At 37.3% G+C, this 24,893-nt stretch overlaps 1 protein-coding gene across 8 annotated transcripts in view; it reads right to left on the reverse strand.

Moving 5' to 3' along the window:
* Positions 1-24,893, reverse strand: part of kcnj13 (potassium inwardly rectifying channel subfamily J member 13) — a 54,516-nt gene that overhangs the window by 21,517 nt on the left and 8,106 nt on the right. Inside the window, exons 3-7 of one of the 8 annotated variants that reach the window (XM_009291899.5) lie at positions 23,556-23,579; positions 20,433-20,587; positions 19,007-19,196; positions 6,180-6,285; positions 6,040-6,096 (exon numbers count right to left, since the gene is read on the reverse strand). The gene's annotated coding sequence lies outside the window, so the exon portion shown is untranslated. Of the gene's footprint in view, positions 1-6,039; positions 6,097-6,179; positions 6,286-13,377; positions 19,197-20,432; positions 23,580-24,893 lie in introns of those variants that run through there. The other 7 variants (XM_073923061.1, XM_073923060.1, XM_073923062.1 and 4 more) reach the window with 7 other exon arrangements.

The following is a 24,893-nucleotide window of genomic DNA, read 5'->3' on the forward strand; positions in this document are numbered from 1 at the left end:
CAGCAGTCTTAGGAGAGAACTCCAGACTTCCCTTGCCCCAGACACTTCCTCCAGCTCCCTTAGGGGGATCCCGAGACGTTCCCAGGCCAGCCGAGAGACATAGTCCCCCCAGCTTTTCCTAGGTCTTCCTCGAGGCCTCCTCCTAGTGGGACTTGCCTGGAACACCTCCCTAGGTAGGTGTCCTGGAGGCATCCGAAACAGATGTCTGAGCCACTTCAGCTGACTTCTCTCGATGTGTAGGAGAAGCAGCTGTACTCCGAGTTCCTCCCGGGTGACAGAGCTCCTCACCCTGTCTATATGTCATCAAGATAGCTCTGAGCATGGCCACCGTGTTGTGAGCTCCCAGCAAAAATGTTGCATTTTGTGTGTTTTACTTGTATTTTTGTCGTTTTTCGTGCTGAATGTACACACTCTTATTACCTACGACAGAGACACACACTACGGGAAATTGGCTCCTCATTGCACATTGAAGACCGGACTTTGAGTTCTTTAATGACGCTCTGTTTACAAACACAGCAACAGAGCCCTTTGTCTGGGTCACACAACTGAAGCGACGAAGGAAACCCAGAGCCGGAAAAGAGGAAAGTGAGCTGGCGTCTTCGTCAGACTGAGACGCTGTGGGTTTCTACCTCCGCTCCCCAAAATTCTGCTGGCTACCGTTCAGTCACTGGACAACAAACTTTGCGAACTTTGGGCGCACATTTCCCTCCAACGTGTAACAAGAAACTGCAGCATTAGCTGCCTTACAGAAACCTGGCTATCTGCAGAGGTACCAGACACAGTGGCTGAACTTTCGGGGTTCTCTGTGCACAGCGGATGGAACGAAAGAACTCACAGGGAAAAGCAAAGGAGGAGGTGTTTGTTTCTTTAATAACAACTCATGGTGTGATGAGAGGAACATACACCCAGTTAGATCATTTTGTTCTTCTGATCTGGAATATCTTATGCTTCGGTGTCGGCCATACTGGCTACCAAGGGAGTTCATACCGGTTTTCATTACGGCTGTTTTCATCCCCCTCAAGCCAACACAGAGCAGGCGCTCAGGGAACTGTACGGGAGCATAAGCGAGCAGGAAACTGCTCACCCGGAGGCAGCATTTATTGTTAGAGGGGACTTTAACAACACCAATCTCAGGAAAATCGCTCCAAAATACTATCAACACAACATTACAAACACGCGTGGTGACCGGATTTTGGACCATTGCTATTCCCCGTCCCAGATGCATACAAATCCCTCCCCCGCCCACCGTTTGGCAAATCAGATCACTCTTCTGTTCTGCTCTTGCCTGCTTACAGGCAGAAACTGAAACGGGTACCACCCACCCTCAGGACGTTTCAGAGCTGGACAGACCAATCAGATTCCATACTTCAAAACTGTTTTGATCACGTGGACTGGGATATGTTCCTGGCAGTGTGTGATGATGACATTGATGTGTACTCAGACAACGTCACATGCTTCATCAGGAAATGCATAGAAGTAGTGGTCCCAACAAAAACTGTCCGTATCTACCCCAACCAAAAATCCATGGATCAATGGCGAAGTTCGAACAGCCCTATCAGTGCGAGCTTCCACCTATAAATCCAGAAATGCTAAGGAACAAAAACAAGCAAATTACAACCTCACGAAAATCATCAAAGCAGCAAAACTTTAATACAGAGACAAGGAAGAGGGTCAACTTAACACCAATAATGTAAGGCGCATGTGGCAGGGACTTAATTACATCACAGACTTTAAAAGTAACAAACCGCGGCCACTGTAAACTTTGCTGCATCTCTCCCGGACGAGCTTAACTCGTTCTACACCCGCTTTAAAGCCCAGGACAGCGCCCACACACTGCGTGCTCCCGCGGCCGAAACCGAAACCGCCAGCACTCTGTTCCTGTAGCGGACGTAAGAAAATCTTTCCGTCGCGTGAACATCCGGAAAGCTATGGGCCCAGATGGCATACCTGGACGTGTACTTTAAGCATGCGCACACCAGCTAGCGGGGGTTTTCACGGACATCTTAAACCTCTCGCTCTCTCGGTCTGTGGTTCCCACATGCTTTAAGACAGCTACTACTGTGTCCATATCGAAATCAGCAAAAACCACATGCTTGAATGACTGGCGTCCAGTTGCTTTGACACCCATCTTCAGCAAGTGCTTTGAAAAGTTGATTAAAAAGCACATCTGCTCTGTACTGCCCGCTCACACTGACCCTCTGCAATTTGCATACAGGAATAATCGCTCCACTGATGATGCAATTGCTTTCACCTTGCACACTGCTCTGTCTCACCTGGAAAACAAAAACACATATGTGAGAACGATGTTTGTGGACTACAGCTCAGCATTCAACACCATAGTGCCTGCCAAGCTGGTGGTGAAGCTCCAGGATCTGGGTCTACACAGCTCTCTGTGCAACTGGATCCTGGACTTCCTGTTAAGCAGACGCCAGGTGGTCAGAATGAACAACATTACATCATCCAAACCGATCCTCAACACTGGTGCTCCACAGGGCTGTGTTCTCAGCCCACTCCTGTACTCCCTGTACACACATGACTGTACAGCCAAACACAGCTCCAACGTCATCGTTAAATTGGCTGATGACACAACGGTGGTGGGCCTAATCACAGATAAGGATGAGATGGCCTACAGAGAGGAGGTGCACACTCTGACGCAGTGGTGTGTAAAACCACCTCTCACTCAACATCAGCAAAACCAAGGAGCTGGTGGTGGATTCAGGAGAGAGAAGAGAGAACACACCCCCATCACCATCAACGGGACACCAGTGGAGAGAGTCAGCACTTTCAAGTTTCTTGGAGTACACATCGCTAAGGATTTGACATGGACTGCTCACACAGACGCAGTGTTGAGGAAGGCAGAACAACGCCTCTTCTTCCTCAGGCGACTCAGGCGGTTTGGAATGAGCCCCCCACATCCTCCGTTCGTTCTACACCTGCACTCTAGAGAGTATCCTGACTGGCTGTATCACCACCTGGAATGGAAATAGCACCAGCAGCAATCACAAAGGCCTACATAGGATTGTGCGAACTGCTGTACGCGTAGTAGGAGGTGAGCTTCCCTCCCTCCAGGACATTTACAACAGGCGGTGTGTGAGGAAAGCCAAGAGAATTATCAGCAACTCCAGCTACCTAAGCCATAGTCTTTTCTCTTTGCTACCCTCAGGCAGACGGTTCCGCAGCATCTGGTCACGCACTAGACGGCTAAAGGAAAGTTTCTTCCCTCAGATTATTAGACTGATGAACACTTAACGCACCCCACACAGACACTTCCATACCCCTCACTGCACACCATCAATATGTAGCATGCACTGCACTTTAACCAATCCATACTTAAAACAACACTGCCTACAACTATGTGGACACCTATTCATTGTACATATTGCTGTTAATTTCACATTGTCCAGTTATTTATAAAAAAAATTTTGAGGAGTATGCTGTTGTATTTTGCACTGTCTGTATTTTCTCTGCACTGTTATTTTATTTGCACTGTCTGTATTTTATTTTCTGTATGTATTTTGCCCCCTGACACCATGCGAAGGAAACTCATTTCGGCCACTTGTATCCAAGATCTTGTCCTTTTGGTCATGAGTCATCATGACCCAAAGCTCATGACCATAGGTGAGAGTAGGAACAAAGATTGACCAGTACATTGAGAGCTTTGCCTTTCGGCAAATGCTGAAGGTCCATGTTCAATGAAGCTAACCGAACAACATCGTCTGTGAATAACAGAGATGAAATCCTGCATATATGAAATGTGTATATATTAACTTAAATTGATTTTAAAAAGGGCAGCACGATGGTGCAGTGGGTAGCACAATCGCCTCACAGCAAGAAGGTCACTGGTTCGAGCTCTGGCTTGGTCAGTTGGCATTTCTATGTGGAGTTTACATGTTCTCCCTGTGTTCGCATGGGTTTTCTCTGGGTGCTCCAATTTCCCCAACAAGTCCAAAAACATGTGTTGTAGTTGAATTAGGTAAGCTAAATTGTCTGTAGTGTATGAGTGTGAATGCGTTTGTATGGATGTTTCCCAAAACATAAGCTGGATATGTTGGTTGTTCATTCCCCTGTGGCGACTCCAGATTAATAAAGCGACTAAGCCGAAAAGAGAATAAATGAATGAATGAATGAATGAATGATTAAAAAAAATTGATAACAGAGTTATGACAACTAATGACAGTGACTGGGGTGAGTTCCATGCGTGTTTCACATTTGAAAGACGGACTGCGCTAACTGGGCAAACGAGACCGGTTCCGAAACAAATGTCTTGGCATTAAAGCACCCTGTATTTGCATGCAATCGACAAATAGTCAGTCAAATTTATCTTTAGTGACAAGGCAGCACTGGCCCGATCAGACCAATAACCATCCTGTATACTGTCCCGAGTGTCTCGCACAGACCAGCGGGCAATCCTTATTGTCGAGCCCTGAATTTAAATTTACTTGAGAAGCTAAAAGATCTAAGATATTCCTGATTGTTTATTTAATTTATTAAACTTTTTTTCTTGTTTTAAGCAATTCAATGAGGTAAAGAAAGTACTGATAAAGACATTTTTTGCTGTTACATTCTGTCTCGATACATGTTTTAAGAGAATGAAACTTAATATCTTAAGTCTGTTTTGATGTCATATAAATGTATGGTGATTTAAGACTTTACTTAGTTGTAATAAACAACAGGACAAAATATTTTTTGTTTTCAGTGTGAGATTGAGTGTCATATTTGCAAATGAGAATTGTTTCTCGTATAGGAAACTTAAAATGGGTTTTCCACATAAACAAAATACTTTAAAATATCATCAAAGACAATCAGTGTGTTGTGTTTTGTTTTTATTGTGATTTATGAACAGCTTCCTTGGGCCAGACAGGCTCATAATTTTTCTGTGCTATGGCATTAGAATACAGAATAGTTGCATCACACAGCTGATGGTCTCAGTGCAATGATAAGAAATCCAAAGCTGTTTATCGTGAACTAGATAACAGGTAATGGCTAACAGCTAGCTAGCTAGATTAATTAACTTAGTTAGAAATCAAACAGTGGTTTCCTCTTAAAACTGTTTACGTATTTGTTGGATTGTCTTTTTTCTCAACATTTATTCATAACTAAAATATCCCTATTTTGTTAATGTTCATATTTTGGTTTCAGAGGTCTCCTACAATATAGATTACTGTACAGTACATACATCCAAGTCAAACAAAACAAAAAACTTATATTACCTTATGCTATTACATTATGGGTGACAGCGGTGGCTTAGTGGTTAGCACTGTCGCCTTACTGTTGTGTACAGTTCCAATTTACTAACCTCGTGTTATGTTGGTGGTTGTTTTTGCTCAATTGACTTTCATTATAATGACGTTTTTTGATTGCAAAACCATGACACCATATACTCATGCATTCATGTTGGTGGTTCTCCCTGTTGGGAAGGTGTAAAATGTGTCAATTTTACTGTTGATGATCCGTTGGTAGCGTTAGTCCTTTAGATAGGTCTGTGTAAATAAGTTTCTGACTTGTATGTGGACTTCTATGAAGTAAAACAGCAGATTGTGTGCATAAATACACTTCTGAAAGTAAAGATGCTTATTTAGATTTTCTCTGACATATCAAGATGCATAAAGGTATCTTACATACACACACAAATGACTTCTTCCCAACAGGGAAAACCAGCAACAATCAAGAAAGCATGTTTATATGTTGTCATGACTTTGCAATCAAATATCATTATAATAGAAGTCATTGGGGCAAAAACAGCCACCAACAAAACGAAAGGGTAGTAAATTTACAGTGTATTGTTGAATTTTGGAAAATTTTCAAAGCATTTTCCCAAAATATGTGTCAAGATAAGTTGTCACCAAAAACTATTCCATTTGCTGCAACACAGAATAAGTTGTGGCCATAGTAAGACTCAATATCAACCCAGAGTGGATGAAAACATCCCCAACATCATACAAAGGTTAAACAAACAGCTGCATTACACACTACATGAAAAATAATATTGAGAAACAAATATGAAAGGCTCTTGTCTTAAAAATGTTTATCTTAACTCACCTTTGAGTCGTTTAAAACTTCTGCTGTCTTTCAGGAAAGAGTCGATCTTCCAAAGGCCTAAGGGAGAGAAAAAGATCTTTACAGTATATGTAATAAAACAAAATCATTGCATGAATTATGTTGTTCAAAAGTTCACGTACTACCGCATGCTTCCTCCTCCAGCATCAATAAGCGTCTGCTGCCTTTGATTGCAGCGCAGTGTCTCAATTGTCCTGAGGCGAAGCAGGGCCTCAACATCTTTGAGAACTGTGAGGAGAAATCAGACGTGCTGAGAATACAAGGCACAAAAAGAACTTACACCACCCAGAGGTTTCTTTGGTCAACCACTGTAATTTATAAGCATTAACGCTCATTCTAGGAACTGTTCATGGATATCTGTTCATCAGCTGTGGGGAATCAAACGAGAAACAGCCATGTTTAGTAGTAGCTATTTTGCCAATTCATTTTGGAGGAAAAAAAAACAGAGGGATGTAGGTGTTTTTGTTTCATTTTGAGTTTTTGGCAATCAAGCTGTTTTTTTTTATTTTTTATAAAGAACTGTCTACATCCATGTATTCGTAAGGCTAACATGTATGTATCAATTAATATACTTAATGCATTTAATAAACAATTATCATGGAAATCACAATTCCACAATTCCTAATAAATTAAATTATTAAATTATTCATTGTAAAAAAGTAATGATAAAACATGCAGAGACATTATAGTGAAAGAGCACTAAATTTGTACTTTTTAAAAACCTAAATAATTTATACTATGATCATTTAACACTGAGACAACTTGATGATGATGATGATGATAATATGATCATAATAACCACTACTAATACTACTACCTCCACTACTAATAATATCAGTCATATAACAATAATAATATGAACAAATAATACTACTACTACTAATTATTATTATTATTTTATTAATAATATTATAACTAAATGTAATTTTTGACAGGACTTGTATTTTTTAGCAATATTCGTTGTTATTCAGTTTGAAAAATTTTGGTAATAAAAATGATAATGATAACTACAACAACAATAGTTGTTGTTATTATTATTTGCCTATTATAACTAAAGGAAATAAAAACTAGAATGACATTTTTTAATTATTCATTATTTGGGTAATTTGAAAACAATATTTTCAATATGTTTATTATTATTTAATTATTACTAAACGAAATTTAAAACTAGACTTAAATTCATCATTATTCAGTTTTAAATATTTTGGTTATAAATATAATAATAATAATAATTATTATTATTATTATTATTATAACTACTAAAGGAAATAAAAACTAGAATGACATTTTTCAACATTGTTTAAAATTTAATATTTGAGTAATAAATTTGATGAGAACAGTAGTTTATTTTTATCGAGCAGTTCCAGCATTATGGATGTGGCATTTGCAGTAAAAACCCAAAACATAAATTCAAATAGAAATTTGTTGCTTTTATAATGAAACATCTGTTTATATTTTCCAAAACAACTAACCACAGAGTTATGGAATCAGAAAAATATCAGCAAACATTTATTATATTTTAAATCAGGAAAATAAACATGCGTTATTATGGATGTGACAAAAAAAGTATGTTAGTTTATTGTGTCGGTTTATTGTGACAAAGCATGAGTTTACAGTATATGACATACTTTGTAAAAATAAATTGTAAATTTTATTTTATTGGACATTTGTGCATTTATAAGGAAAAAGCTTTGTTATGGATGTGACACATTTCTGTTATGGATGTGACATGTGAAATTGCCGGTTATGTGACTTTGGTAAATCAAACATAATAGTTTGAAAACACTGACAAAGACATTTTGAGTATTTTTGAAGTACTGTAAATACTTGCTTACGCACACACACACACACACACACACACACACACACACACACACACACACACACACACACACACACACACACAGTAGAAATGGTTTCTCTATTTTGGTGAAAACTAAAAAATTTTTGATGGCATGGTTAACATTTGCATGGAATTACTCTTACTATTATTATGATAAAATAAATTAAAACCAGACTTAAATTTCAGTTATAATTATTCAGTTATATATTGGTAATAAAGATAATAATAATAATAACAATTAATTTTATTATTATTAATGGTCAGCATGATGGCATATAGTGGGTAGCACAATCGCCACACAGCAAGAAGGTCTCTAGTTTGATGTGCGTGTGTGGGTGTTTCCTGGTGATGGGTTGCAGCTGGAAGGGCATCCACTGCGTAAAACGTATCCTGGATGGGTTGGCAGTTTTATTCCGCTGTGGCAACCCCTGGTTAATAAAGGGACTAAGCCAAAATATAAATGAATGAATATTATTATTATTATAACTGAAGACTAGACTTTTTTTCAACATTATTCAGAATTAAATATTTTGGAAATAAATGTAATGATGTTAGTAATTTATTATTATTATTATTTTAACAAAAGGAAATTAAAATTAGACAGAATTTGCAGAATTTAAATTATTATTCTAACTAAACATCACACCAAGAAATTGCTGTTCATTTCAGGGTCTTTTTAAGTATGTTTCTCACTTAAACCTTCATTAAAAATGAGTGAGTTTCTTTGAATACCAGCAGATGGCGCCCTGTAGCCACAAACAAAATCTCACCTGTTGTAATCTGTCCTGGAAGAAGTTTGGTCAAAGAACTCTCTCTTCACTGTCACTTATTACCTCCACACAACAAATGTTTCACAGAAGCTCTAAAGCACATATTGCATAATTTATCAAAGTCAAATGTGTGAATATAAACAAACACCAATGAAAGACTGTCAGAATAGAGATGATGTGAGCAAGGAAGTCTAAATACTGAACGAAATTGGATATACAGTAACATTTAGCACTCACAGATGTACTCAAAATGTTATTTAGAACATTTAAAGGATTTGATGATTTAATATCATCCAATCAAAAACTATGAGAAGATTTAATATGTGTATAAAACTTAAAAATTGTTATAATTAGTAATTTACAATAAATCAAAGTGCTCAGATGGAAACTTCAGTAGTTATGTGCTTTAACAGCAAATAATAATAATAATAATTAGGGCTAGTTTTGATTTATTACTTGTTGACATTGTTTGGCAAGATAACTCAAACTCACATTTCCTGTATTCACTCCTATTTGGAAAATTCTGTAGCTGGAGGTGTAAAGCAGCTGATTACGGTTGTGAAACTCCTGTCCATGTACCAGTTTGTGTTTGCCTTTAGATATCATGCTTATCAAACCCATTTGCTCATCACATTCCTCATCTAAATTCACAGGCCTCTGAAATTGTGTGTGTGTGTGTGTGTGTGTGTGTGTGTGTGTGTGTGTGTGTGTGTGTGTGTGTGTGTGTGTGTGTGTGTGTGTGCATGTGTTCCCACAAGTGTAGCAATACCAGTCAGTTTTTAACTTTTTTGGTTCCCATGAGAAAATTGGCTCACAAATACACAGAATGAAGTATTTTGTAAATGTAAAAATGCTGATTGTTTCCTGTGAGGATTGGATTTAAGGGAAAGGGGATAGAATATACAGTTCATACAGTAAAAAATAATTATGTCTGTAGGAGGCTCTGAAAAAGATAGCTGTTCAAGTGTGTGTGAGTGTGTGTGTGTTATACAAAGAGGAAAAAGGATTGCTTAAGACAGAGGTTCTCAAACTTTTCAGCCCGGGACCCCCAAAATAACAATGCCAATGACTCGCGACCCCCGCTATTTTCGGAAGTGGTTATAATCATACAAATGTTGCACACAACACTCACACAAACCAATAGGCCTATATAAACACAAGCATATTGACAACACAAAAAAGTACAACAGTCTAAGTTTTAGTTTGTTATGTTTTATTATTATTTAATATTAACCTCACCTAATAAGTCTGGAGGGCACAATATTTAAGGTACATCACAAGTCTTTTTTTGGTTTAATTTTGGAAACTGCCACTTGAAGATCATCATCCATGTTCAAAGGTGTTGTAAAGGTGTCAGAATGTTTAGCTAGTGCCATGAAATCTGGTGCAAATGACGCTATTGCTCTGTCGTTAACCTAATGTAAAAACCCTAGGGGTTGCAATCCAATGTAACAAAACTACAAAATTACACACACACAAAAAAATGAAAGGCTGATGTTTTTTTGGTTGGATATTTTAAATTTTTTATTTAACTTTTTAAAAATCTTCTGTAGGTTATGGATTAACAATGGTAATCATAAAAGTCTATTCAAATTTATTAGATTTTTGAAAGTAACCAAGCAACCCCCTCTCATTGTCCCGTGACCCCCCAGGGGATCCCGACCCCCACTTTGAGAACCACTGGATTAAGAGGCTTGTTCAAACGAGAAATTATACATTATATTATAGCTATATTTGTGTCCACATTAACAGATAATAGTAAGAATGTAACTTTGAGAATGTACGGTTTGAGAAGTGGATGGACACAAAATGGAGGAATTATTTCTATTTAAATGCCATTTTTGAAATTTATCCGTGTAGAGTACTAGAATTATGCAAAATAGACTAATTTAATTCAGACTCACCTAAAATGTAAAGAATTGATATAATTATTTTAAAAAAATAAACTATGTGTACTGAATCACTATTTTGTAATGTTGCAATTGCACATAGACCGCAGCATAATTGATATGTAGGCAAATTATAACAGTGTTTTCATATGTTTAAAATGCCTATCAATTTTATTTAATGCAATTAATCAAAAAAAAAATATTTACATTTCTAGTGCAAAATTTCTGTGCAGGAAAATCCTAAAATATTCTGTCTGACAGAAAATATGATTATTCAAATCTGAGCAAATATACTGAATTAGTCAACTCATGTAATTTTTTTTCATAAATGTTGACGTTAAAGTTTTCTGTTGCTGCTTGGCATTTCAACGCTGTCTGAAATGATCATTTTCAGCTGTTTCAGCCTCTGCCTCTATAAATGCTCAAATTCGAAAATTAGAATGAATTCTGACTGTCAGTCCATTTATAATTAATCAACCTGAAAATTTGAATATGATTTAGCGCTGTACACTACATGGTCTCAGCATCGCAATGTTGCAATGTGCATATCTGCAATATCACATCGCAAATATATGCATTGTTGAGTCTGGATTATAGCTGATCAGGAACTACAGATTTTTATTTAATCACTGTATTTATTCAAAATTCATATGATCTATGCAAAAAACAGGGTTCATGCACATCTTTACTACTAAAATTCCATGACTTTACCATGATTGTTTCAAGACTTTCAAGTAAATTTTCATGGCCTAATGTTTCATGCAATGTATACATATGCAAGGTTAAAGAAAAACAATGCATGTTCAAATTTATTATAGCATCTCGTAAAACACGCAACATTCTACTTAGTTTTGATTTATATTTATATCAATGTCAAATTGATTTAGCTAATGCTTACACCACACTACTAACGTGAGTATGTGTTTGGCCAAGGACAGAATAGAAGTCAAGCAACTAAACCTATATTCAAGAATACAGATATTTGTTTTCCATGACTTTTCCAAAACTTTGTGAGTTTTTCTGTTTTTCCAAATATTTTCTAGATCTGAAAAATGCCATGTCAAACTTCCATTACCTTTCCAGGTTTTTCATGATCGTACGAACCCTGATTTTTTTTTTATTACTTTTAATTTTTGTCTTTGTTTCTAGTTCAAATATCTACAGTTTTAAAGTGAAAACAAAATTATTTACTTTCCCCCACTGGCAGATAATTTTGATTGTTTTAAAGAAAAACTCTTAATTTTGCCTTATTTCATCTGAATTTTAAAACAAACCATATTGTTTCCTGATCTAAGAACTTTTTTGTAGATATTTGGACTGGAAACGAGACAAAGCAAAGTAAGAAAAGCATTGTGATTATTCAATTTCTATACCTGAATGCTGTTAGTCTGCTCAGAAAACAATCAAATAGAGCTATCTGAACTATTTCGTGAAACTGTATTTATATCGCAATATTTATTGCAGAAAAGTAAAATGCAGCAATATTAAATTTTTCTAATAACGTGTAGCCCTAATACGATTACAATGATATCAGTATAATGGTGTTGACTCTGTTTATTGTTATTATTATTCTTTAAATAATAGAATTTATTTTTAAACTATACCATTTTCTATTGTTGAGACAACTGTTTATACCCAGAATAAATAAATCGGTAATTCAGCCAAAAATGAAATCTTTCATCATTTGCTCATCCTGCACTTGTTATAAATCTGTTGAGATTATCTTTTGTTAAACACAAAAAAGATATAATGAAGAATGTTAGAAACTGGTCGCCATTGACTTCTATCAATCGCTAATTGACTAGCGATTGTCAACATTCTTTGAAATATTCTTTTTTTGGTGTTTAACAACTTGAAAGTGAATAACAGGTGAGTAACTTGTTTGGGGAGAACTGTCTTTTTAATGTCGATACTAACACTTGGCTAAATTTTTGACTATTTTTATTTTAATCCCTGGATTCTTGGATTGTATGGTTTGATTGCAGACTTTGGTATTTTAGCAAACCAGTTTGATATATTTTTTTGTGAAAGTCTTCATTTGCTCTTTATATAATTGTGTTGTTGTCTTTGATAAACATTTAACACATTTATTTAAAATATTTATTTGTGTTTGTTTCTTCCTGTGGTCATGCAGTGTCCAAAATGGAATAATATTGTTTTTGTTTGCGCTATGTGTGAAATTGAAAATACTGTACTGTTCAGTGATAACACAACAAAACAGTATTTGGACTAGCATAAGGATGTTATTCACAAAAATATTTGAGTATAATTTGCCGGCCTCCTGAGGTTCAGATATGCACATGCTTGTCAAGAACAATTACAAATTCCTGAATGCAGTGAAAACAAAAAATGTAATCCACTGACTTATCCAAACACACATAAAGAGGCTGGTTTTGTTTTAGCTCCTTTCTACTGTTACTGTGAAACCAGGTCACAACACAGAAGAAACACTGTCCGACCGAGAGCGAGAAACACTGAGATGAAGGAAAAGAGAATGTGAGAGAATCAAGGAATGGAAAAGTAGAGGAAAACGACAGATGGTCAATGAGCCATAGAGAGGATGGAAAGCGAGATTAGAAATGAAAACTGGAATGCAAACCAACAGAAAATATGCAAAATAAGTGATTTTTGACAAAATGTGAGCATTACTTTCCCATACACACTTTCCATATACAAATAGATGATAAATCCTTCCTTACCATTGATGATATCTTGTCAATTAAAGTTCCATTAAATTATATATATATATACATACATACATATATATATATATATATATATATATATATATATATATATATATTTTTTTTTTTTTTTTAGATGTTAGTATCAGTATTGTTAGTTTTTGTGAAGTTTGTTTTTAAACTAATTACTAGAGGATCATGTGCTTATGATTTATCACGGCCGGTCTCGTATTAGCTAATCATTATCTTCCAATCATATGAGCCGTAAGCTACTATAAAGAACCACAGGTTTCCGTCCACTTTATCTTCGTTTGGAAGAAACCCCCCTTCCTCCCAATTCTCCTCCTTTACCATTGATCGGGCGGCACAACGGCCCAGTGGTTAGCACTGAGAGCCCCACAGCAAAAACACTACCGGCCTAGTTTCGCCTAGCCGGTGGGCGTTTCTGTGGGGAGTTTGTATGTTCTCCCCGTGTCCGCGTGGGTTTTCCCCGGGTTCTCCGGTTTCCTCCAACCGTCTAAAGATATACATCATGCTTAAGAATCAAGCACTCTTTTAGCCCCCTTCTCAAGTGTTCCCTTAGCTATCGCAGCCGGGGAGTTCTGAGATCCAGCGAGCTCAGGCTCCCCTCTAGCTCTGCGAATGGGGGGAAGCCCCGGGCTCGAGGATCCCTTGAGCTTGGGGCTCTCTTCCGGGACAGCATTCCAAACAAGCTTTGATGGATCATCAGCTAAGTGTGAACTCTTGAAAAGATATCTATAAGCTACTATGCTCCTAAACAGTGACAACATTTGTGTTTAGAAAATATAAAACTGATATAAACATGTAAAGCTTGTAGCAGGTCACTTTCACGTCAGTAGATCAACGGTTTTATTCACATCACATCATACTTCAGTTTGTCATCAAATCTTCTGACCAATCAAATGCTCTCTAGTATCTGACATGCCCGGCCCACTTCAAGACACTTCACATGTGCTTTTCGTTTGATGCACTTGAGCTCAACCACTCTCACTGGCAGAGTTGTGAGAAAACAAAACGCTATTGGCTGTTTTTAAAAAGGGGAGGAGCTATGCTATGTCATCTTATATTCTCTCTTCGTGTTTCGGTTGACATTACGTCAAACATCAAATAAAAATTCACATTTTAAAGCTTTACGGGACCATTAAGAGAGATTTCCCACCTTTAACAAGTTTTATAGCAATCTGTATTTTAGGTGTATTACAGTGAGGGAAGCCTTAGGCCCCGTTTACACTAAGTTTTGCTACGGTTACGCCAACCGTCCACACTACGCCGGAGTTCTCGAGCATCGAAAACGGAGCGTTTCGAAAACGCTGGAGAGGCCGTTTTCATCCTGAAACGCTGCTGCTCCGTCTCAGTGAGGTTGATGGAAAACAGAGACATCTGAAAACGGAGGCGGGGCTGCAGACATTTGCCTCTCTGATTGGGGCTTTTCCTGAATATTAAGTAGCCTAACACACACAGTTCAGTCCTGCATTCTCTCCGTGTAAGTTCAGACTTCGCAAGTTTGATTAAGGCTGCAGTCTATTCTTCTCAGTTTGATGTGGAAAAGCAGACTATACAGAGGACACGCGTCAATCTTCAAAGGGAACGGTGTACTTTATAACTTCATTCACATCACCCTGGCTACGTTGTTTTACTTTCTCAACAATAAAATGTAAACATGGTTTAAGGAACTGCCTATTTTCATTTTAATATTAACAACTGACAGCAGAAATGTTGAGGCGTCGTGCTGCATGAGCGTCATCTTCACTGTGTGGATATTTATAACAAAACGGAGCCGATAACAACTGTCTCCTTTCAATTTCAGTGAAAATACGAAACACATCCTCTCTTTTGCTGAATATCAGTTTTAATAATCGATAATGGCCATTATAAAAGTATAACATACAATAAGTTTATACATTATAGAAAATAAAGGCAAGCGATCAGTCAATATACAGAATAGGCTACGTGGTTACATTAATCATTAACTTATCTTTGCGCTCAGCCAAAACACGCTACCTGAGAACAAGTAATAGATTCCAATGACCAAAGTCAGGGAATATGTCGTTAGATAAAGACAACAAGATGAATGAAATATCCCGTTTAATAAATATAGTGAGATTAGATTCAGCAGGAGATGCTTGATGAGTAGTCCGACTAGCACAGCTCTCATCTGGGTAGATGGGCTGCAGCGCTTGCCCGAGAGTGTCTGTGTGGTCACATGATGTGCGTTTTCAGCGTTTTGGTGTGGACAGAGAGCAGTTCAGAAACGCTGGGTAAAACGCGAGTGTGGACGCGGATCGTTTTCATTCTAAAACGTCGTTTTAAAACTAAAACGCACTAGTGTAAACGGGGCCTTAGTGTAGGTATTAAATGAGTATTTCAGAGACTCCAAGGTATATGAAATAAAAAGTAGATCCGATCACATTTTGCAATTTCAGCCAAGATTTGGTTTCTGTGTTTTTAAGCTAAATTCTGTGGTCTTTGATCATTGTTTGGACATGATCACAGACAGCAGCTTAATGGCCGTTGCAATCAGATCATTTCTTTCTTTTTTTTGTCAAACATTTTGTATTTTTAATGAAAACTTTATCTGCATTCAGGTGGTAATAAACCCTTGAAGATTAAAAGTTCTTAAGAGTCTTGGCTCATTATATTGATATATAATATACAGAATATTCATAGCCAACAAATTGAAAGGTGAAAATCATCAAAAATGCTTGCAGTGGCTGGTAACTTAAAAAAGCTAAATGTCTACTTAATTCAAATAACTGTCCCAATTTTCGCTTAATATTTTAATTTTTAAATAAAACAATGAGTGATCATACAAATCTTTGCTAAATCTTAAATAAACCAAATCTAGCTGAGAAGTGTGCTGTTGTTTGAAGAATATCGACAAATCATGTAAAAATAAAATGTAATTTAATTTGTATTTTTGGGACCAAAAAATCTTCTTTTAAATATCTCATCATGTGATTCTGTTCTAACAGGATCAATTTCTGACAAGATCTTTTTGGTATATAAGCTCCTTTTCATGTTTTACCCAAGGTGTTGCTGCTGTATGTGGTTGCTAGGTGCTCTGTAAGGTTGCTTTTGTAGTGAAAAGCAGCTCACTGATAAATCGGTCTCAAGTTTCTCCTTTAATGCAAATTTATGGTACTTTTTACTCCTTTTATTATCCGCCTCAGTTTGATGAAGATAACAGACTTCAGCTCTACAAGTAATAGCCCACCTCACTTAACAGCTGCTTGCAAAACCCTTAAATCTGAGCAGTATTTAACCTGCCTTTTTACTTCATCAGACCTGTAGGTTATTCATTTGCAAATGAGGGTGGAATATAATTTATATATTTATGGGATTTTCAGATCTGATTCATGATGTATTTTAATGATGTAGATAATATTTGAACACCCTTATTCTTATTTGAATTTGCCATCTATAATAAAATGTGGAATTTGTTAGCAATATACACAGTTATGCTCTTAATTTTACAATACTCTTTTGAAAAAATGTAAAAAAACAAAAGGCTAATTCACATAACAGATATTTATATGCAAGTTTTGAATATGTGAATCATCAGGTCATAATGACCCACATTATTATAAATCAAGGGTTCATTTAATATATTGCTTTTTACTTTTGGTGTAAATGCTTTCATCCTGCGGGTAAACAATGTATTGTGGTGCAACCCTAAAACAGCCCAAAATCACTTTCATTGACCTTGTCATTGACTGTTCCTTGCTGGAGGAATGACTTAATCTTAGCTCGAGCAGTTGAGTCTTTAGCCATTTTTAAGAAACTTTCTCACCAATCCTCAATCTGTTTTTACAAGCACTTTCAGCAGAATCATTTTTTGTGTGCTTATTTATTTCAGACTACTAGATTAACAAGGAAATGTTATCACAGGCAAACTGTTCTGTTTCTATTGCTGGTCTGACTGCTTCTACAGTATTTTTATTGACTCTATTTGGATAAAAGCATGAGCAAAAATATAAATGTATGTACAATATAGTTTATGTGGGTTTTCTCCGGGTGCTCCGGTTTCCCCCACAGTCCAAAGACATGCGCTATAGGTGAATTGAATAAACTAAATTGGCCGTAGTGTATGAGTGTGGATGCAAGAGTGTATGGATGTTTCCCAGTGTTGGGTTGCGGCTGGAAGGGCATCCGCTGTGTAAAACATATGCTGGATAAGTTGGCGGTTCATTCTGCTGTGGTGACCCCTGATTAATAAAGGGTCAACGGCGAAAAACAAAATGAATGAATAAATGAATGAATGTACAATATATGCAAATATCTGTTATGTGAAATAATCGTATCTATTCTGCATGATTTTATTCTACTTCCAGAATCCTACTCAATACATAAAATACTTTATTGAGGCAAAAGTTATAGTTAATGGTTTGTTAATAGCCAGAATTGTACATTAAATTATGAAAATGTTGCGTATTCTTCATGGAATTTGCAATTGTCTGAGCAGAATTGTAAATTTTATTTTCTCTCCTCATTAACTAGTGGCTTATTACCTGTCTATTGTTAAGATATTGGCTGTTTATTAGTACTTATAAAGTACATATTCTGCATTCTACATTCAGAATCCCACCCAATGCCTAAAAGAGTTTATTTAAAAGTCTAAAGTCATAATTAAAGATTTGTTAATAGCCAGATAGTAGTTTAAACTAAAGTGTAAATGAAGGAATTGCCAAATGTGTTAAAATTATTAAAGAGTTTATTAAAAAGTCTAAAGTTTGTAAATAGGCAGTTAATAACCACATGTACCTTAAAATAGGGGTGGCACGGTGGCTCAGTGTTTAGCACTGTCAACTCACAGGAAAAAGGTGGCTGGTTCAAGTCCCGGCCGGGGCCAGTTGACATTTCTGTGTGGAGTTTGCCTGTTTTCGTGTGGGTTTCCTCCAGGTGCTCCAGTTTCCCTCACAGTCCAAACACATGCGCTAAAGGTGATCTGGATAAGCTAAGGTAGCCATAGTGTATTAGTGTGTGAGGGTTTATGGGTGTTTCCCAGAACTGGGTTGCGGTTGGAAGGGCATCTGCTTTGTAAAACACATCCTTTAATAATTGGCGGTTCATTCTGCTGTGGAAACAAGGGACTAAGCTGAAGGAAAATTAATGAATATACCTTAAAATAAAGTGTGAATAAAACACTTGTCAAGTTTGTAACAATTATGAAACTGTAGCCTATTCTGCATGGGATCTGTAAATGTCTGAACAGCATTGTACATTAATTATTCATTCATTAATAAGCAAAGTGTAACTGCTGCTTCACAACAAATTAGTTCCATGAGACTGCAACTATGGAGGCAAAATGCAAAAACGCTATGTGAATGTCAGAGATAAGTCGACTTCAAAGTCCCATTTGCTTAGCATGCACACCAAATAAAGACTTTCCAGTGATATCTCACTGAATGCTGTTTTTTTCCTGTCCTTCTTTCCTACTTTTGAAGGCACAGAGGATTGAAACCACAGATTTTCTTGTCGTCTCAGCAGTCTTACGCAACATTTTTTTTTTCCCAATTCTGGTTGTATGCAACCTTTTGGGAAGGTCAGTTGTTTGTCAGCATGTCTGACTTTGCTTTAGAGCATCATTTGTGCCAAACGTCTTGTGGTGTTTGCTAATCACAAGACAAATTCAGATGCTTCTGCTCACTCCTGAACAGAAAACATCCTGACATGTTTGTGTAATGTTTAAAAACTATTTAACATTTACTTTCAGGTCTGGTCTTGAGGGGCAGAATGACTCACGTGTTGATGATTAAGAGTCTCTGGCATCGTTTGGGTTGGATGGACTTTGTCCGCCAAAGCAGGAGCCTGGTCTCTAAAGTAGGTTCTTTTAATAGGAATCCAGACGTTAGGATATTCCCAATTGGACCGAAATGGGAACGCCGCCTCCTTAGTGACCACTGACACTTTTTCTGATGATGAATTGACTCACCTGATGGAAATAGACAGATGAAGAAGGTGAGATAAAAAAGAAGGGGTTGGGTAATTATTCCTCTATTGGGTTCATGCAGGTTTAAATCACTAATCCTACTTATTCAGAGATGTACTAAAAGTTCTGAATATACAGAAATCAAAAAGATCTGGTAAAGGACACATTTTCCTTGAAGCAAGACAGAATTCATTTGTAAGAGAGTGTGTGTGTGTGTGTGTGTGTGTCGAAGCCCAGACAGTGCTGGCATTGTTTGAGCTTTTCAATAAAAGGAGTGAATCATCAAGAAAAACCATAACAGACCACAAAATAGACAAACACACACACATACACACAAAACCTCTGACTTCATTGCAGTTAAAATGTGAGTCTGATGCTCGTTTCCTTTCACATGCACATTGAAAGGAGAGAGAAAGAGAAGGAGTTTTTAAGGACTCTGTTTTGCTTGAGTGCGTCTGACTAGTCATTCTGTCATCTACCACACGTAGACAGTACAGCACTGAACGCTGTCTCTTTCTGTTTTCATTAGCACCAGATAGAACACTTGCGTCATTACCTTAGTTTTTAACCCACAAATTAATAACACCATTGCATCCCCACATGGAAAACTCAAAATTAGATCATGATGTACCTTTAAACGGGTTTTATTTCAGCATCAACATTATCTGAAGTTACATTACATTACATTATTAAAGTCAAAGTCAGCTTTATTGTCAATTTAACCACATGCACAGGACGTACAGAAAAATCAAAATTGGGTTACTCTCAAACCTAGGTACATAACAGATAATATTAATACAAAAGTCGATACATCTGTTTTGTGTGATTTGTTGCTATTTTCAGACCAGCATAACCCTAATATTCACATTTTGCGCCACATTTTTTAAATGGCTAATTCATGAGTGCTATTTTGTGGACTCATGGGTGTGCTGGTCTAAAAAGCAGATGTGTTAAGGTGCTCTGTTGGTGCAGTCTAAAGTCTAGCGCAGAGCGTGTTATGCGCCTTTGCAGGTTCAAACGATTAAAAAGAAAGTAAATAGAGGAGGCTCATCCTTTATCCTCGCACAGGGCAAGGAGTACAAACCAGACAAGTGCAGATGCAAACTGAATGTAGTGCAAAGCTTGTAAGTATGATAAAATGACAATGTCTTAATAATATACAGGGAGTTAGTATGAGGTAACTGGCAGTCCAATGTTACACAAAGTAATCAATGCAGATGTGTAAGTGTGTGTACTTACATCTGTGTCAGAGTTCAAAGGTGCGTGGGGAGGGAGAAGGGAGTGGTGGGAGAGCCGGGAGAGAGTTGAGCTTCCTGACAGCCTGATGAATAAAGCTGTCCTTCAGTCTGTTGGTCCGGGCCTGGAGGCTCCCTGACAGTAGCAGACTGAAGAAGCTGTGCATTGGGTGAATGGGATCAGCTGTAATGCAGAGCTGATTATCTGAGGTTAGAATACACTCAAAAAAATGTGTTGTTGTTGTTGAATATATAAATATCGACAAATGCAATTGAGTTAAAAAGTGTCATTTAAGATTCATTGAAAAAATGATCAAGGTTTGGGTTTGTCTTTATCTTACTCAGATAATGTTCTTGTTCTTGTTCTTTAGGCTAAATGATAATGTAAACAAATGAAACTATAGAGTGGCGACTATTACTAAAATATTCATTAATTAATTCATTTTCTTTTTGGCTTAGTCCCTTTATTATTCTGGGGTCGCCACAGCAGAATGAACCGCCAACTTATCCAGCATATGTTTTACGCAGCCGATGCCCTTCCTGCTTCAACCCATCACTGGGAAACATCCATACACACCCATTCACTCACATACACTACAGACAATTTGGCCTACCCAATTCACCTACACCGCATGTCTTTGGACTGTGAAGCACCCGGAGAAAACCCACGGCAACACAGGGAGAACATGCAAAATTCACACAGAAACACCAACTGACCCAGCCAAGGCTCGAACCAGCGGCCTTCTTGCTGTGAAGTGAATGTGCTACCCACTTCGCCACTGTGCAGCATTACTGAAATATTTTGGTCTCAATTACTTTAATGAGAAATTTTTGAGTTTGTATTAAAATCTTTGAATCTTCAGTCCAAACTTTAATAAATTGAGGAACGTTTACAATATAGTACTCAATTATTCAATTATTTTCCTTCGGCTTCCCTTATTTATTAGGAGTCGACACAGCGCCAACTATGTCAGCAATACAGCCAATACAACCAATTTAGTTCATCCAATTCACCTACAGTATAGCGCAGTGGTTCTCAAAGTGGGGGTCGGGACCCCTGGAGGGGTCGCGAAACAATGAAGGGGGGTCGCCTGGTGATTTCCAAAAATCTACTTATTATTATTAGGCCATAAGAATTACCATATTTTATCCATAACCAACTGAAGAGAAAAAAAAACAGTCCTTTATAGTAGCTTATTTACTAGTTCTATTGGATTGCGACCCCTGGGGTAAATACATTATATTAAAGACAGCAATAGCATCAGATGCAGCAGATTGATTTTCTGGCCCATTTACAGCACTGACATACATTAAAAAAAATTTAAACAAAGAATAGACTTGGGTCTATTGGTGTGTGTGTGCCATTGCATGCAAGGTTTCTGTATTTATAACCACCTCAGAGGATATTGAGGGTCGCGAGTCACTGGCATTGTTATTTTAGGGGTCGCGTGCTGAAAAGTTTGGGAACCCCTGGTATAGCAATCATTATAGCGCATGTCTTTGCACTGTGGGGGAAACCAGAGCACCTAGAGGAAACCAATGCCAACATGGGGAGAACATGCAGATTTCACACAGAAATGCCAATTGGTCCAGCCGGGACTCGAACCAGTGACCTTCTTGCTGTGAGGCAGCAGTGCTAACCACTAGGCCACCATGCTGCCCCTAAAAATGATTATATACTTTACTTAAAAAAAAAAAGTGAGTAGACCTATTGTCTTCTAAGCAACAAGTTGACTGCACCTAAAAAGTGAGTAAACCCAATATAACTTGGAAATTTTATGTTGAATTAACAAAGTTCATCAACGCAATAATGTTAAGGCAACAGGTCACATTTTATACAGTGTAACAGAAACATTTTTAAGACATTGTCATTTATCTTTGCTACAGGCTCACTCATTTTTTCTCACTATTATTGTATTACTTATTTGAATATACATTCCTTAATTGCATTTGCTATAAATAATGTTTTTATTATTTGACAATGTGTTTATTATTGCGAATTTGATGCATTGCTGCTCTTTCTAGTTTTTTACCACTCATTAGTCACAGTTTAGTATTTTATTAGCTCACGCTGTTCTCCATTTATTTATTTACCCCTCCTAATTTATTTTAAGGTGTTTATTGTTCTGTCTCCCTCTTTATAGGCTCTGGATTGGCCTGTTGTATCGAGCTGCTTGTGATTTCTTCTGAGAAATTTTAATCATGTACAGTATGTGAAAATGTTTGTAAAAGAGAAACAGCGATAAGAGAGTTGGGTAAATAAGAATGGGAGATGTAAAGAGAGAGAAAAAAGCAACAGTTTACGTTTGTTTAGGAATGTGAAAACCCCAAAACTGAGAGCTAGACATTCCTGAGCCCAAGCTGCAGCAATTTGTCAAACAGGGACAGAGAGCATCTGGTTCTGATGGAGAGCAGACTGGTGTAGTTCAGCACTGCAGCTTATGGGTAATGTAGTCACTATTGAGTTTTATTTTTGGCTGCGAAGAGAAAATGAGTAAGACTCTGAAAGGAAGTGATAGAATAGTTTCCAAAGTGGTTGAAGTGGGAATGGTGCTAACGTGCCAACTCTCTTCTTTTTTTTTTGCTAGGCTGAAAAATGTTTTTCATCAGATTGCTGTTATGCAGAACAAAGAGAAAAGGACTGACTTCTCTGAACTTTTATGGCTTATTTACACTTAGCCACATCATGAGTCTTAATAGTTTGAATTGCTTTGCACATTTTGGGCATGCACATGAAAACATGATTATTCCAACTATTCCTGTGGAATTTTTGAGAGGTCATTTTAGTGATCATGCTAAAGCTGTTTAAAGTGAGGATGGCATGAAAGTAGCTGTTTCAAGTCCCAGCTTAGCCAGTTGGCATTTCTGTGGAGTTTGCATGTTCTCCCCGTGTTGGCGTGGGTTTCCCCCCACAGTCCAAAGACATGAGGTGAATTGGATGAACTAATTTGGCCGTAGTGTATTATAGTGTGTGTGAATGCGAGAGTGTATGAGTGTTTCCCAGAACTGGGTTCATACCTGCAGGTGTATAGTATAGGTGATGTCTATGTGTACATGTACATGTTCAATGAAGTGTATTTGTATATTAAAAGTGTTTATGAAGAAGACTTTTAAAACTGCATGTTACCAATAAGAAGATGAAGGACACCATCTGTAAGATAGAAATCACAAAATGGTAGTAAAAATAACTAAATGCACTACAGAATGTTTGAAAAACCATGCATGTATTCTATCAGTGCAACACAACTCGATCTTGGTTTATGCCCCTTAGGTTGCACAGATTTTGCTCAGTATGTAAATGCATCAACCTCCTTTCTGTCGTATTATTATAAGTGCATATTTTAATGTAATTTGTTCTCACATTAAATGAATGTCACATTTTAAATTAATAGTCCATGAATGGAAAATCAATTAACTTTTAGAAACACTGTTAAAAATTGGTACTGATGTAGGCTACAATTTTAATTAGCAGGGTATAAGGTTGTATATTACACAGCATAATTTAGAAGGGCTACTTTTTACTTACACTTTATGGGCATTTTTCAGAATAGATCCTTTTACTCGCATTATACATTTAATTTTTTCAAGTAATGCTACTTTTACTTGAGTTTGATTTCTCAGTACTTTTTTATGCAACCCAAGTTCATACTGGCAACGTACCCCTATATAAGTTTCTGCAGAGCACCAAATACGCCCCAGGAGGTACGTTTTTTTTTTTTTTTGCAGTTTTTGTTTTCATGGATCCACCAGTGGCAGCTGTGTACACTTTTTGAGATATCAAATTTCAATCTTCAAATGTCACGGATGAAAGTAAAGAGCAATCCTCTTTACTTTTGTCCGTGACATTTGAAGATTGAGTCGCGGAAGAAATTGAAAATGAACAGCGGACGGGGAGGAGGACGGTTGAGGAGGGGAATTGGTAAAATTATGTGCAATTTAAGCCCTGTCCTTCCCTAAACCCAACTGATAGTGTTTTAAAGAGCAGGAATTGATACGGCCACCCACCCACTTTGTTAAACGTAACCGACAGTGTTTTCAAAAGCAATCCAGGAAAAGAAAAGCTCACAGCAGCCTGCTTTTCACCACATTTTCAGATTTCACCTCATTCTCACCCTGTTATATACTTGTTGATTTTATTTTTTGGCTTTTGTTTTTGTCTCACCTGCTTTCTGGAACCATTCATTGCTGGACTTGAACCCCATTATTGCGATCAACTTTGCTCCATGTCACAAATTTCTCAACATGCATGTCAAGCCACTGGACAAACTGGTAACAGCGGAAAAGCTGTCCACATGGAGGTAAGCAGTCAGCTGGTAATCGCGAAAACGAATGGCGTCATACCGCCCCGTAGTGTGCGTTATGTACAGTATAGGGCTACGTTTTCAGATGTTGTTTTTTATGCCATTGGCTGTTTGATGAGAAGAGTTTAGATCTTGATTGCATCGTTTATGCAACTCAAGTGTTG

This window comes from Danio rerio, chromosome 15 (genome assembly GCF_049306965.1).
Source record: "Danio rerio strain Tuebingen ecotype United States chromosome 15, GRCz12tu, whole genome shotgun sequence".
Taxonomy (NCBI): domain Eukaryota; kingdom Metazoa; phylum Chordata; class Actinopteri; order Cypriniformes; family Danionidae; genus Danio; species Danio rerio.